We start from the raw sequence: 15,471 nt of genomic DNA, 5'->3' as shown, positions 1-15,471 counted from the left end.
GCATAGGAACTGTAAACAATGTACAAATAAATGTAGTACAGCATGATAACCAACCTCATTCATTCAATGCAGTGCAGTAAATTGATGGCTTTGAGTTACAAATGTTTATGCAATACTATGCAGTCATACGTGTTTTACAGTACATTACTGTAATGCTAAAATAGTCATTAGATAGTTGCATATCTGTTCTCATTTCTGAAGGTTTGGATTATGGACGCCACTGTAAATAGACTCTCAGTCCAGCCTCTCTCATGGTCAAACTGTGGTTGATCACATGATCAACAAGTGTTGCCCTATTTTTATCAGAGATGGCTCTCCTTCCTTCCCTTCTTTGCCCTCGTCCTCTTCTTCCTCTTCCTCTTCCTCTTCCTCTTCCTCTTCCTCTTCCTCCTCCTCCTCCTCCTCCTCCTCCTCCTCTTCCAACTCTTCGTCTTCAAAACAGGTAATCTGACCTTTGACCTATTTATAGGCCTATACTACAGTAAAGCAGTGATTGGTTAGTGATCAGTTAAGCAATTAGTGTTTGCAAATGTGAGGAGTGTGTGTGTGACCTGGTGAATAAGTGTAGCATTTTGATTGGTTGTGTTTGGAAAAGGAAAGCAAGTCACTTCCTGTTAGATTGTTGTGCTTTAGGTAGAGAATTGTGTGTAGTGTTTTGAAAAAAGTGTTTTATGCAATTGACAACTGAGTCAAAGGCTGAGAAATAGCTTATGGTTTTGGAGATTTGGTGTGTAGTTTTGCACTTTGAGTGAGAGGTTTCAAAAATCGTGTAACATGAAAAGATTTTGTGTGTAAGCAGTTGGAAAAAACTGTAAGACTATGTTTTTGTTATCCTCATATAGTGTTTCATCAGACAGATTCCCATCGCTGGTGAATGCCATCCTTAACTAACAATAACAGTCATAACACGTAATAATACAAAAAGAGGTACATGGCTGTTCCACGTTCAACAATGCATGCATACTTGGAGACTAACCCAATAATGTGACTGATAGCTATCTTCATGTCATACTTAAGAGGGATGATGAGACATTGACCTCATGGTTAACTGGTAGGCTTTCCTCGTGCAGGTTTGTGTTCAAACAAAGGCATGGACCTGAAAGTCTGCTTACAGAAAACACTGGAGCAGACTACTGCTACGTGCAGAGTGACCTAAACCTACTCCTCTGTTGTTGTTCTCTCCCCAGGGTTTACTAAGGTATCTTTATTATGACGGCTGATAAAGACTTGTTTTTGTCCTGAGAGGCCGAGGGAGAGGGGGGGAGGGGTTGTACCGTAGTCTATCCAAGGCAGAAAACACACACACACACACACACACACACACACACTCTCTCTCTCTCACACACACACACACACACACACACACAAGAGATAGGGGAACGTGAGTGCGTTAGCCCAGGCCAAGGAGAAAGAGAGAACCATCACTAACTAACAATAATGCCATCACTAACTAATGCCATCACTAACTAATGCCATCACTAACTTACAATAAAGCCATCACTAACTAATGCCATCACTAACTAATGCCATCACTAACCAACAATAACAGTAATACTCTGTTCATAACGCACGTATCACGTGCAATAATACACCAGGAGTACAGGTCACATACAAGCACAAATACAATCACAGTCTGAGGGGGCAGGAGGGGGACAGGGGGAGCAGATAACTGACTAGTGTTGGCTATACAGCAGCCTAATGGTCTGGGGGTAGAAGCTATTGGCCAATCTGATAATTTTAGCCATGATGCTCCTGCACTGCCCGCGTCTGAGTGATGGAAGCGGGGAGAACAGGCCGTGGCTTGGGTGACTGATGTCCCTGATGATCTTCTTGGCCTTCCTGCGACACCTGGTGTTGTGGGTGTCCTGAAGGGCAGGCAGTGTGCACCCAATGGTAAGTTCGGCTGCTGAGTGTACCACCCTCTGTAGTGCCTTGTGGTCAGTGGCGGTGGAGTTGCCGTACCAGGCTATGATGTAGCCTGACAGTATGCTCTCGATGGTGCTCCTGTAGAACCCTGTGAGGGCCCTCGGGGACAGGCCTAATTTCTTCAGCCTCCTGAGGTTAAAGAGTCGCTGTTGTGCCTTTTTCACCACGGTGTCCATGTGGTATTGACCATTTCAGCTCCTCTGAGATGTGTACGCAGAGGAACTTGACGTTTTTTACCTTCTCCACGGTGGCCCCGTTGATGAGGATGGGGGTGTGCCCAGCCTGGTTCCTCCTGAAGTCTACAATCAGCTCCTTTGTTTTTCTGACGTTGAGGGAGAGGTTGTTTACCTGGCACAACACCGTCAGAGTGCCTACTTCCTCCCTGTAGGCCATCTCGTTGTTGTTGGTAATCAGGCCTACTACTGTTGTGTCGTCAGCAAACTTGATGATGGAGTTGGATCTGTGTGAGGCCACGCAGTCGTAGGTATACAAGGAGTACAGGAGGGGACTGAGGACACACCCTTGTGGGGCCCCAGTGTTGTCATACTTATAAGGGATGATGAGACATTGACCTCATGGTTAACTGGTAGGCTTTCCTCGTGCAGGTTTGTGTTCAAACAAAGGCATGGGCCTGAAAGTCTGCTTACAGAAAACACTGGAGCAGACTACTGCTACGTGCAGAGTGACCTAAACCTACTCCTCTGTTGTTGTTCTCTCCCCAGGGTTTACTAAGGTACCTTTATTATGACGGCTGATAAAGATTTGTTTTTGTCCTGAGAGGCAGAGGAAGAGGGGGGGAGGGGTTGTACCATAGTCTATCCAAGGCAGAAAACACACACACACACACACACACACTTAGACATACACCATGCCTAAGGGTCAGAGGAGAAGGAGGGCCAACCCAATAAACTCAGCACTTCCTCTGGGTTAAAGGCAGCAAGAGACTTATAAATACAACCATTTACACACACACACACACGCACACGCGCGCACACACACACACACACACACACACTGGTGACTTTATAGGGCTGGCCAAGTGCACACCCAAAATCATTGACACATTTGCAACCAATAGAATACCTCTCCAGTCTCTAAGAGGCTGACCCACATTCTGCAACATGTATAATGCATACATTAACATTGGCCATATATGCAGCACATGTATGGGAGTGAAAGGTGAGAGCAGACAGAAAATGTACAACTACATCTACTGACACACAGTTGGCAAACATAACCCATGCCTTAGCAAGAAAACAGATGCTAGGAACACCCCAGCCCCCTAACGTGCCTACATACACGAGCATGCACACAGCTCCAGCTCTTTATAGAGATGATAGTGTGCTATCAGCCAGCTCCTTCAGATCAGCCTTACCACCACCATCACCACAACCGCCACTAGGCTAACTGGCCAGCCTGAGCCCTAACCTGTCCCATTTTAAATTGCTTCTCTGGGCCTGCATGGGAGTGTGTATGGGAGGAAGGATTCATATAAACGTGAAAGGAATGTCACATAAGTCAAATATACAATGCAATACAATACATACAGTGCATTCGGAAAGTATTCAGAACCCTTGACTTTTTCTACATTTTGTTACGTTATAGCCTTATTCTAAATTGTTTTTATATTTTTATTATGCTCTTCAATCTACACACAATAACCCATAATGACAAAGGAAAAACAGGTTTTGATAAATTTTTGCACATAAAATTAAACTGAAATATCACATTTACATAAGGATTCAGACCCTTTACTTAGTACTTTGTTGAAGCACCTTTGACAGTGATTACAGCCTTGAGTCTTCTTGGGTATGATGCTACAAGCTTGGCACACCTGTATTTGGGGAGTTTCTCACATTCTTCTCTACAGATCCTCTCAAGCTCTGTCAGGTTGGATGGGGAGCGTCGCTGCACAGCTATTTTCAGGTCTCTCCAGAGATGTTCGATCGGGTTCAAGTACGGGCTCTGGCTGGGCCACTCAAGGACATTCAGAGACTTGTCCCGAAGCCACTCCTGCGTTGTCTTGGCTGTGCGATTATGTTCGTTGTCCTGTTGGAAGGTGAACCTTTGCCCCAGTCTGAAGTCCTGAGCGCTCTGGAGCAGGTTTTCATCAAGGATCTCTCTGTACTTTGCTCCGTTCATCTTTCCCTCGATCTTGACCACTCTACCATAAAGGCCTGATTGTTGGAGTGCTGCAGAGATGGTTGTCCTTCTGGAAGGTCCTCCCATCTCCACAGAGGAACTCTGGAGCTCTGTTAGAGTGACTATCGGGTTCTTGGTCACCTCCCTGACCAAGGCCCTTCTCCCCCGATTGCTCAGTTTGGCCGGGCGGCCAGCTCTTGGTAGTTCCAAACTTCTTCCATTTAAGAATGATGGAGGCCACTGTGTTCTTGGGGACCTTCAATGCTGCAGACATTTTTTGGTACCCTTCCCCAAATCTGTGCCTCAACATAATCCTGTCTCTGAGCTCTTCAGACAATTCCTTCAACCTCATAGCTTGGTTTTTGCTCTGACATGCGCTGTCAACTGTGGGACGTTATATAGACAGGTGTGTGCCTTTCCCAAAAAAAATATTTAATCAATTTTAGAATAAGGCTGTAACGTAACAAAATGTGGAAAAAGTCAATGGGTCTGAATACTTTCCGAATTAACTGTAAGTGTTTGCCATTGAGAGTGTGTGTGTGTGTGTGTGTATGTGAGACGCACAAACGCTCACGTGTTTATTTTGTAGTAGTGGTATTTGTACGTGTGTGGGACTGTTTTGCCCCAATTTCTGAGCCCAGTGGATCACTGTCTTAGTTCTGTCCTGTTACAGCTCAATGAGAAAATTGTGTGTAAGGGGTGCAAGGTGTACAAGTAGAAAAGTATTATCTGTTATTACAGGAGCAGGATATAGTGACACTGCTATTACAGCCATTGTTCTGAGGACATCAATCTCCCTGACAATGCTGACAATATACTGATAATCTGACTTTGTCTCTGTCCAAAATGACACCCTATTCCCTATATAGCCTAGTGCATAACATTTGTCCAGAGCCCTATATAAAGGGAATAGGGTGCCATTTGGTCTCTCAGTCTTGCATCCTTTTAACTCCCCAGGTCTCTCTGCCTTTAATCTCATACTGTACATGTACACATACACACACAAATACAACTCTAGGTCCCATGGGCTATATATAAACCCCCAGGGGCCCCTGTCCACGTGACACACTTTCACAAACCTATGCCTTGCCAAGACCACCTAAGCCCACCCTAAACCACACGTGATGATTGCAATACAACCTGAATCCTTATTGATGAACACCCCAGCTGGGATGTGGGGCAGGGAGGTGGGGATCAGGGTGTGTGTGTGTTTTACACAAGGTTACACAATCAGGACCCCAGCTTTACAAGGAGTGGATGGGTTCGGACTCAGATTTGGATTTGGACCCCTTCGATACAGTACAACGCATACATACACACACCTCACCCCACACACACACAAACACACTCATACATCACCCTTCACGCAAGCACAGTTATATAAAAGCACACCTCGAGTCCTGTGCCCCGCCTACCTGCCCCACATCCCAGTTGGCCAGTCTTCTCTATCCACATCCTAATGGGTCAAAGGTAATGACGTATTCACAAGGCTCTCAGTTACAGGTGGGCAGAGAGATAAAATAGTGGGGCCATCTGTCTGGGAAGGGCTGACCATACATCATCCTAAAAGGGGGTAAAACGGGATGTTCCTTCCAACACTAATTTATCTCCAATACCACTACCCTCCATATGACCCTCTATCCATAGTCCTGTATCCCAGAGGTACTGCAGGGGGTCCGCGAAAATATATATACAAAAATAAAAAGGATACATACCTAGAGTAGAAAAGTGGGGAATATCTTATTTGATGTGAACTTTATTTCTCAACTCCTAATATTGAGCAAATTACACTCATTGTAGCTAATTACACTCACTGGAGTATCTGACATAGCTCCAGTCATGGCAAGTGACGTGGCTGCTGGCAAGCTTTTCTTGACTTGGACATACATTTTTGCCAACACATGGCTAACCTTTGTTTAACCAGCTAAACAGCTACTATTAGCGAACATGTGTTTGAAGTAGGGCTGGCACAATTATCGTATAATAATCATCATGTGATGAGGTGTGAATGACGGAGTCAGCCGCAGGAGGTAAAACACCGAAATCCAGAGTTTATTCAGTGTACATGAATAAAGTGCAGCAAGCGTCAAAACGAAACTAGCACAAGGGAAGAATCCACCTTGGCTACATACAAGGAAAGAGTAGCTCAACCAAGCTACTCTCTCTCACAATGAACAATCACTCACAAAGGACAAGGGGGCAGAGGGAACACTTATACTCAGACTAATGAGGGCATGAGTACCAGGTGTGTGTGATTGACAAGACAAGACAAGACAAGACAAATGGAGTGATGAGAAATGGAGCGGTAGTGGCTAGTAAGCCGGTGACGACGAACGCCGAAACCTGCCCGAGCAAGGAGAAGGGGCAGCCTTGGCTGAATTTGTGACAGTACCCCAATTTTGACGAGCAGCTCCAGCAGCGCACCGACACCGGCCTTGGGGACGGCCAGGAGGACGCGGAGCAGGGCGAGTCGGATGGCAATGATGGAAGTCCCTCAACAGAGAGGGATCGAGGATATCCTTCACCGGGACCGTACCCTTCCCACTCCACGAGGTACTTAAGGCCCCCCACCCGGTGCCTCGAATCCAGTATGGAACGGATAGAGTACGCCGGCACCCCCTCGATGTCCAAAGGAGGTGGAGGGACCTCCCGCACCTCAGACTCCTAGAGCGGACCAGCCACCACCGGCCTGAGGAGAGACACATGAAACGAGGGGTTAATACGGTAATCAGGGGGGAGTAATAACCTATATGTGACCTCGTTGATTCTCCTCAGGACTTTGAACGGCCCTACAAACCGCGGGCCCAGCTTCCGGCAGGGCAGGCGGAGAGGCAGATTCCGGGTCGAGAGCCAGACCCGATCCCCTGGTACAAAGACGGTGGCCTCACTGCGGTGACGGTCAGCGTTGGCCTTCTGGCGACGCGTTGGAGGTGAACATGGGCAGCGTTCCACATCTCCTCCGCACGCCGAAACCAGTCATCCACTGCAGGAGCTTCGGTCTGGCTCTGGTGCCACGGTGCCAGAACCGGTTGATAACCTAAAACTCACTGAAACGGTGTTAGGTTCGTAGACCACTCCCCCGGCCGGTCCTGGCAATAGGACCTCAGGAACCTACCCACATCCTGATTTATCCATTCCACCTGCCCATTACTCTCAGGGTGGAACCCAGAGGTCAGGCTGACCGAGACTCCCAGACGTTCCATGAACGCCTTCCAGACTTTTGACGTGAACTGGGGACCTCGGACAGACACTATATCCTCTGGTACCCTGTAGTGCCGGAAGACGTGTGTAAACAGGGCCTCCGCAGTTTGTAGAGCCGTGGGGAGACCGGGCAGAGGAAGGAGGCGGCAGGCCTTCGAAAAGCGCTCCAAAACGACCAGGATGGTGGTGTTCCCTTGAGAGAGAGGCAGATTAGTTTAAAAAATCAACACTCAAATGAGACCATGGTCGTTGTGGAACTGGTAAAGGTTTTAACTTACCCGCTGGGAGGTGCCTAGGTGTCTTACTCTGGGCGCACACTGAGCAGGAGGAAACATACACCCTCACGTCCTCAGCCAAGGTAGGCCACCAGTACTTTTCAGTCAGGCAGCGCACTGTACGACCGATACCTGGTTGACCAGAGGAGGGTGACGTGTGTGCCCAGTAGATCAGACGATCACGGATAAGCTATATCCGCGTCCATCGCCCATACTACCGGCGCCACAATGCATGAGTCTGGCAGTATTGAAGTATTGTCTCTGGGCCTCTCCTCTGTATCATACAGCCGGGACAGTGCGTCTGCCTTCACGTTCTTCGTACCCAGAATGTATGACAGTGTGAAATCAAACCGGGTGAAGAATAGGGCCCACCTGGCCTGGCGAGGGTTCAGCCTCCTCGCTGCCCGGATGTACTCCAGGTTACGGTGGTCCGTCCAGACGAGGAATGGGTGTTTCGCCCCCTCGAGCCAATGTCTCCACACGGAGCTCGGACAACAGCCAACAGCTCCCGATCACCAACACCGTAGTTCTGCTCCGCTGGGCTGAGCTTCTTTGAGAAGAACGCACAGGGGCGGAGCTTGAGTGGCGTGCCTGAGTGTTGAGATAGGACAGTGCCTATCCCTACCTCGGACGCATCCACCTCCACTACGAATGGTAGTGATGGATCGGGGTGGGCCAGTACCGGGGCTGAGGTGAACAGACCCCTCAGGTTACAGAAGGCCCTGTCAGCCTCTGCAGACCAGCGGAGCTGGGACAGCCCACCCTTCAACAGAGATGTAATGGGAGCTGCGACCTTGCCAAAGCCCCGGATAAACCTCCGATAATAGTTGGCGAAGCCAAGGAAGCGCTACACCTCCTTTACCGTGGTTGGAGTCGCCCAATTACGCACGGCTGCAATGCGGTCACCCTCCATCTCCACACCTGTGGTAGAAATGCGGTATCCAAGGAAGGAGACGGACTGCTGGAAAAACATACACTTTTCTGCCTTAGCATAAAGGTCATTTTCCAACAGTCGGGCCAGTACTTTGCGAACCAGGGACACATGCTCGGCGCGCGTAGCGGAATACACCAAGATGTCATCGATGTAGACCACTACACCGCGACCAAGCATGTCCCGAAACACCTCGTTCACAAAGGACTGGAAGACTGAGGGAGCATTCATCAAACCATAGGGCATCACCAGGTATTCATAATGCCCCGTGGTTGTGCTGAATGCTATCTTTCACTCATCTCCCTCTCGGATACGCATCAGGTTGTACGCACTCCTGAGATCTAATTTAGTGAAGAAGCACGCTCCATGCAATGACTCAACCACTGACGGAATGAGGGGGAGAAGATAACTAAATCTAATTGTCTCCCTGTTCAGTGGTCGATAGTCAATGCACGGGCGCAGACCGCCGTCTTGCATCTTCACAAAAAAGAAACTTGAGGAGGCGGGTGAAGTGGAGGGACATTGTCACGATCGTCGACAGATGAAGCGGACCAAGGCGCAGCGTGATAAGCGTACATTCTTTATTCAGTAGTACACACACGAACCAAAACAATAAACCAAACGATACGTGAAGTCCTAGGTTATACACAAAACCCTACGGAACAAGATCCCACAAAACTAACATGCCAAAAGGCTGCCTAAGTATGGTCCCCAATCAGAGACAACGAGCTACAGCTGTCTCTGATTGGGAACCACCCTGGCCAACATAGATATAAACGATCTAGAACGAAACACATAGAAAACTAAACAATGAAAATCCACACCCTGGCTCAACATTTAAGAGTCCCGAGAGCCAGGGCGTGACAGACGTATGTAGCCTGGCGCAGGGACTCGGTGACGTATGTCTCCATAGCCTCCGTCTCTGCCTGCGACAGGGGATACACATGATTCCTGGGAGGTACAGTGTCTACCCAAAGGTTTATTGCGCAATCCCCCGCCCGATGAGGTGGCAATTTAGTTGCTTTATTCTTGGAGAAAACTTGTGCCAGATCATGGTATTCGGGGGGAATGCGCACGGTAGAGGCACCGTCTGGACTTTCCACCGTAGTTGCACCAACGGAAACACCCAGACACCTACCCTGACACTCTCGCGACCACCCCGTGAGAACCCTCTGCGGCCATGAGAAAGTGGGGTTGTGGAGTGCTAGCCACAGAATACCTAACACCACAGGGAAAGCAGGAGACTCAATGATGGAAAAAGTGACCTGCTCACAATGCGTCTGCTGTGTGATCATAGTGACTGGTACCGTGACTTCCTTTATCAACCCGGACCCTAATGGTCGACTACCAAGTGCTCTGATGGGGCGGGGAATGGATAGGGGAACTAATTAAATGCCTTGGCGGCGTGCAAAAGTTTTATCCATAAAGTTCCCAGCTGCGCCTGAATCTACTAGTGCCTTACACTTGGGAACTCTCATGTAATCAGGGAAGTATATGGGTATGGTACAGTGCGCAACAGAGGGCTCTGAACAAGTGTGGGTGCTCAATACCTGGGGTGATGCGAGAGTGCCCTGCCGGCCGCCTCCTGACCCAAAAGAGCGCTGACAACAACGTGTGGTGGAATGTCCCTTCGTGCCATCCGATTGGCACTGGCGCTGTCGTCTTCCGCTTTCTCGGTGCACGGTACCACCCAGCTCCATGAGCTCTGGATCCGCGTTGGTCGGGGCGGGAACGGGCAGACCTCCTCCAGGACGTCCTATGGTTGCCAGCAGGTTATCCAGACGAATGGCCATGTCCACCAGTTCGGTAAAAGATAAACTGATATAGATATATTACAGTATGCAGGTCTAGCCACTATATTTGTATGAATCTTAGCTTTCTCTAGCAGCCCCACTAATAAGCTCCATATGACCCAGAGCGCCAGAGAGAGGGAGTTATGAAAACAGTACAGTTCCTAGATGGCACGTGTATTACAGGATGTCACGTGGCGCTCACACACAATGGCTACTGCTGCCAAAAACCAAAGACCCTACAGTATTCAAAAACATTCAAATTTGAAAAGCACTTACATGCACACACACAGGTGCACAAACACATAGCTGTACATACACATACAGGCACACAAAACCCACAGAACCAGTCCAAAGAAAACAATGGAGAAAAAGAGAAACACTAGACAGAGACTTTAGGGAGTTCTATGATCCAGAGGCAAATCAGCTCACATGGAAATACTCAACTGCAGTACTCGAAGGCTGAGGCTGCATTAACACACACACAGCCAGGGCCAGGACATACATCATAGTGTCACGCCCTGGCTCTGGGGACTCTTAAATGTTGAGCCAGGGTGTGGATTTTCGTTGTTTAGTTTTCTATGTTTTTGTTCTAGATCGTGTTGATCTATGTTGGCCAGGGTGGTTCCCAATCAGAGACAGCTGTAGCTCGTTGTCTCTGATTGGGGACCATACTTAGGCAGCCTGTTGGCACCAGTTAGTTTGTGGGATCTTGATCCGTAAAGGTTTGGTGTGTGTAACCTCAGGACTTCACGTATCGTTGGTTTGTTGTTTTGGTTTTGTTCGTGTGTTAAGTACTAATTAAAGATGTACGCTTATCACGCTGCGCCTTGGTTCCACGAGTCATCAGTCAACGGATGTGACAGAAGATCCCACCTAAAGAGGACCAAGCAGCGTGTCCAGGAACAGACAGCCTGGACTTGGGAGGAGATCCTGGATGGGAAGGGATCCTGGACTTGGGAAGAGATTCAGGCCGGAATGGATCGCCGTCCTTGGGAGGAGACTGTGGAGGCCCGCTACAGAGAGGAGCAGCGGCAACGCAGAGGGTACCGGCCAAGGAGGAAGCCAGAGAGACAGCCCCAATAAAAAATTTTGGGGGGGCTAAAAGGGTGGTTGGCGAAGCCTAGAGTTAGAGCAGAGCCAACTCCCCGTACTCAGGCTAGGAAGCGTGAGACTGGGCAGGCTCCGTGTTATGTGGAGCCACGTACTGTGCCGTGAGTGTTCCGGCACAGTCCTGTACGTCCGGTGCTAGCACCACGCACGTGTCGTGCTAAGATGGGCATGCAGCCAGGACGGGGTGTGCCGGCTCAACGCTCGTGGCCTCCAGTACGCCTCCTCGGTCCCGTATATCCTGCGCCAGTGCCACGTGCTGTAGCGCCAGTACGAGTGCACAGCCCTGTACGTCCTGTGCTGATGCCTCACACATATTGTGTGGAAATAGGCATTCAGCCAGGACGGGTTGTGTCAGCTCTCCGCTCCAGACCTCCAGTCCGCCTCCACAGTCCGGCCCGACCCGTTCCGGCTCCCCGCACCAAGCCCGTGGTGCGTGTTCCCAGTCCAGCCCGGCCTGTTCCTGCTCCCCGCACCAAGCCAGTGGTGCGTGTTCCCAGTCCAGCCCGGCCTGTTCCTGTCCCTCGCACCAAGCCAGTGGTGCGCGTCGCCAGCCCGGTCCGGCCTGTTCCTGCCCCTCGCACCAAGCCAGTGGTGCGCGTCGCCAGCCCGGTCCGGCCTATTCCTGCTCCCCGCACCAAGCCTGTGGTGCGCGTCGCCAGCCCGGTCCGGCCTGTTCCTGCCCCTCGCACCAAGCCAGTGGTGCGCGTCGCCAGCCCGGTCCGGCCTGTTCCTGCTCCCGCACCAAGCCAGTGGTGCGGCGTCGTCAGCCGGTCCGGCCCGTTCCTGCTCCCCGCACCAAGCCAGTGGTGCGGCCGTCAGCAACCGGTCCGGCCTGTTCCTGCTCCCCGCACCAAGCCTGTGGTGTGCTTCGCCAGCCCGGTCCGGCCTGTTCCTGCTCCCCGCACCAAGCCAGTGGTGCGCGTCGTCAGCCCGGTCCGTTCCTGCTCCCCGCACCAAGCCAGTGGTGCGCGTCGCCAGTCCGGCACGGCCCGTGCCTGTTCCACCGTTGCCTGGACCGGCACCGGTCAGCTGCTCCACTCCGGAGCCGGTAAGGTTTGGTCCACCGTCGTCGGGTCCAGCTCCAGTCAGCGGGCCCAGACCAGACCAGGGGCGCAACGGGGAGGTGGAGAAAAGGTGGTGGTCACGCCCGGAGCCGGATCCGCCTCCGAGGCGGAATGCCCACCCGGCCCCTACCCTCTTGTGTTTGTGTGCGCGGGCGCAGTCCGCGCCTTTGGGGGGGGGTACTGTCACGCCCTGGCTCTGGGGACTCTTAAATGTTGAGCCAGGGTGTGGATTTTCATTGTTTAGTTTTCTATGTTTTTGTTCTAGATCGTGTTGATCTATGTTGGCCAGGGTGGTTCCCAATCAGAGACATTTACATTTACATTTACGTCATTTAGCAGACGCTCTTATCCAGAGCGACTTACAAATTGGTGCATTCACCTTATAGCCAGTGGGATAACCACTTTACAATGTGTTTTATTTATTTATTTATTTTTTTTTGGGGGGGTTGGGGTAAGGGAGGGTAGAAGGATTACTTTATCCTATCCCAGGTATTCCTTAAAGAGGTGGGGTTTCAAATGTCTCCGGAAGGTGGTGAGTGACTCCGCTGTCCTGGCGTCGTGAGGGAGCTTGTTCCACCATTGGGGTGCCAGAGCAGCGAACAGTTTTGACTGGGCTGAGGCGGGAACTATGCTTCCGCAGAGGAAGGGAGCCAGCAGGCCAGAGGTGGATGAACGCAATGCCCTCGTTTGGGTGTAGGGACTGATCAGAGCCTGAAGGTACGGAGGTGCCGTTCCCCTCACAGCTCCATAGGCAAGCACCATGGTCTTGTAACAGATGCGAGCTTCAACTGGAAGCCAGTGGAGTGTGCGGAGGAGGGGGGTGACGTGAGAGAACTTGGGAAGGTTGAACACCAGACGGGCTGCGGCATTCTGGATGAGTTGTAGGGGTTTAATGGCACAGGCAGGGAGCCCAGCCAACAGCGAGTTGCAGTAATCCAGACGGGAGATGACAAGTGCCTGGATTAGGACCTGTGCCGCTTCCTGTGTAAGGCAGGGTCGTACTCTCCGAATGTTGTAGAGCATGAACCTACAGGATCGGGTCACCGCCTTGATGTTAGCGGAGAACGACAGGGTGTTGTCCAGGGTCACTCCAAGGCTCTTTGCACTCTGGGATGAGGACACAACGGAGTTGTCAACCATGATGGCGAGATCATGGAACAGGCAGTCCTTCCCCGGGAGGAAGAGCAGCTCCGTCTTGCCAAGGTTCAGCTTGAGGTGGTGATCCGTCATCCATACTGATATGTCTGCCAGACATGCAGAGATGCGATTTGCCACCTGGTTATCAGAAGGGGGAAAGGAGAAGATTAATTGTGTGTCGTCAGCGTAGCAATGATAGGAGAGGCCATGTGAGGATATGACAGAGCCAAGTGACTTGGTGTATAGCGAGAATAGGAGAGGGCCTAGAACTGAGCCCTGGGGGACACCAGTGGTGAGAGCACGTGGTGCGGAGACAGCTTCTCGCCACGCCACTTGTTAGGAGCGACCGGTCAGCTAGGACGCAATCCAAGAGTGAGCCGCGCCGGAGATGCCCAGCTCGGAGAGGGTGGAGAGGAGGATCTGATGGTTCACAGTATCAAAGGCAGCAGACAGGTCTAGAAGGACAAGGAGGAGCAGAGTAGAGAGAGTTAGCTTTAGCAGTGCGGAGAGCCTCCGTGACACAGAGAAGAGCAGTCTCAGTTGAATGACCAGTCTTGAAACCTGACTGGTTTGGATCAAGAAGGTCATTCTGAGAGAGATAGCAAGAGAGTTGGCTAAAGACGGCACGCTCAATAGTTTTGGAGAGAAAAGAAAGAAGGGATACTGGTCTGTAGTTGTTGACATCAGAGGGATCGAGTGTTGGTTTTTTGAGAAGGGGTGCAACTACAGACAGCTGTAGCTCGTTGTCTCTGATTGGGGACTATACTTAGGCAGCCTGTTGGCACCAGTTAGTTTGTGGGATCTTGATCCGTAAAGGTTTGGTGTGTGTAACCTCAGGACTTCACGTATCGTTGGTTTGTTGTTTTGGTTTTGTTCGTGTGTTAAGTACTAATTAAAGATGTACGCTTATCACGCTACGCCTTGGTTCCACGAGTCATCAGTCAACGGACGTGACACATAGTCAGCATCACAGCCCTTGGAACCCCCTGTAGAATGTACACGTTAGCATGGTGTGAGTGTGTGTGTGTGTGTGTGTGTGTGTGTGTGTGTGTGTGTGTGTGTGTGTGTGTGTGCATGTGTGTGACTACCATACACTGTTTTGATGTGTTAAATTGGTGAACTGGATTCCCTGGAAAAGACGGGCTACACTGCCTCCTCTTCCTAGTATCCTGATGGCTAATGTCCAATCGCTGATTTGTTGTTGTTGTGTGAACTCAGAGCAAGGCTTCAATCGCAGAGGGAGATCAGGGAATACTGTGTCTTTGTTTTTGCAGAGACATGGCTTACAGACAATTCACTCAACTCTGCTATTCAACCAGACTGCTTTTCTATTTTCCATATGGATCGAACGGTGGCTTCTGGTAAGAGTATGGGGGGAGGTGTATGCTTCTTCATCAACAATTCCTAATGTACCAAAGTTTAAAACATCTCGAGCTCCTGTTCACCCGAGTGGAGTTTCTGATGCTAAAAGGCCGACCCCACTATATGCCTAGGGAATTCACTTGTGTTATTATCACAGCTGTGTACATACCGCCACAACCAAACATCAAGGCGGCACTCAGCGAACTGTACAAGAACATTAGCCAGCAAGAATCCTCTCACCCGGAAGCAGTCTTTAACCAAGCTAATTTAAAACAAATTCTTCCAAAGTATCACCAACATGTATCCTGCCCCAAGAAAGGAAACAACGTGCAGGATGTACACAAACATCCGTGACTTGTACAAAGACATCCCCCTCCCCCACTTCGGACAATCAGATCACGTCTCTGTGTTCCTACTCCCCGCCTAAAAGAAGCAACTCAAGAGGGAGCAAGCAACACAGAGAATAGTAATGTGCTGGACAGAGGAGGCACACTCAATGCTGCAGGACTGTTTTGAGAATACTGATTGGA

Source organism: Coregonus clupeaformis, chromosome 12, assembly GCF_020615455.1.
Source record: "Coregonus clupeaformis isolate EN_2021a chromosome 12, ASM2061545v1, whole genome shotgun sequence".
Taxonomy (NCBI): Eukaryota; Metazoa; Chordata; class Actinopteri; order Salmoniformes; family Salmonidae; genus Coregonus; species Coregonus clupeaformis.
The sequence above is the reverse complement of the archived record's forward strand: the minus strand, read 5'-3'. Positions refer to the sequence as shown.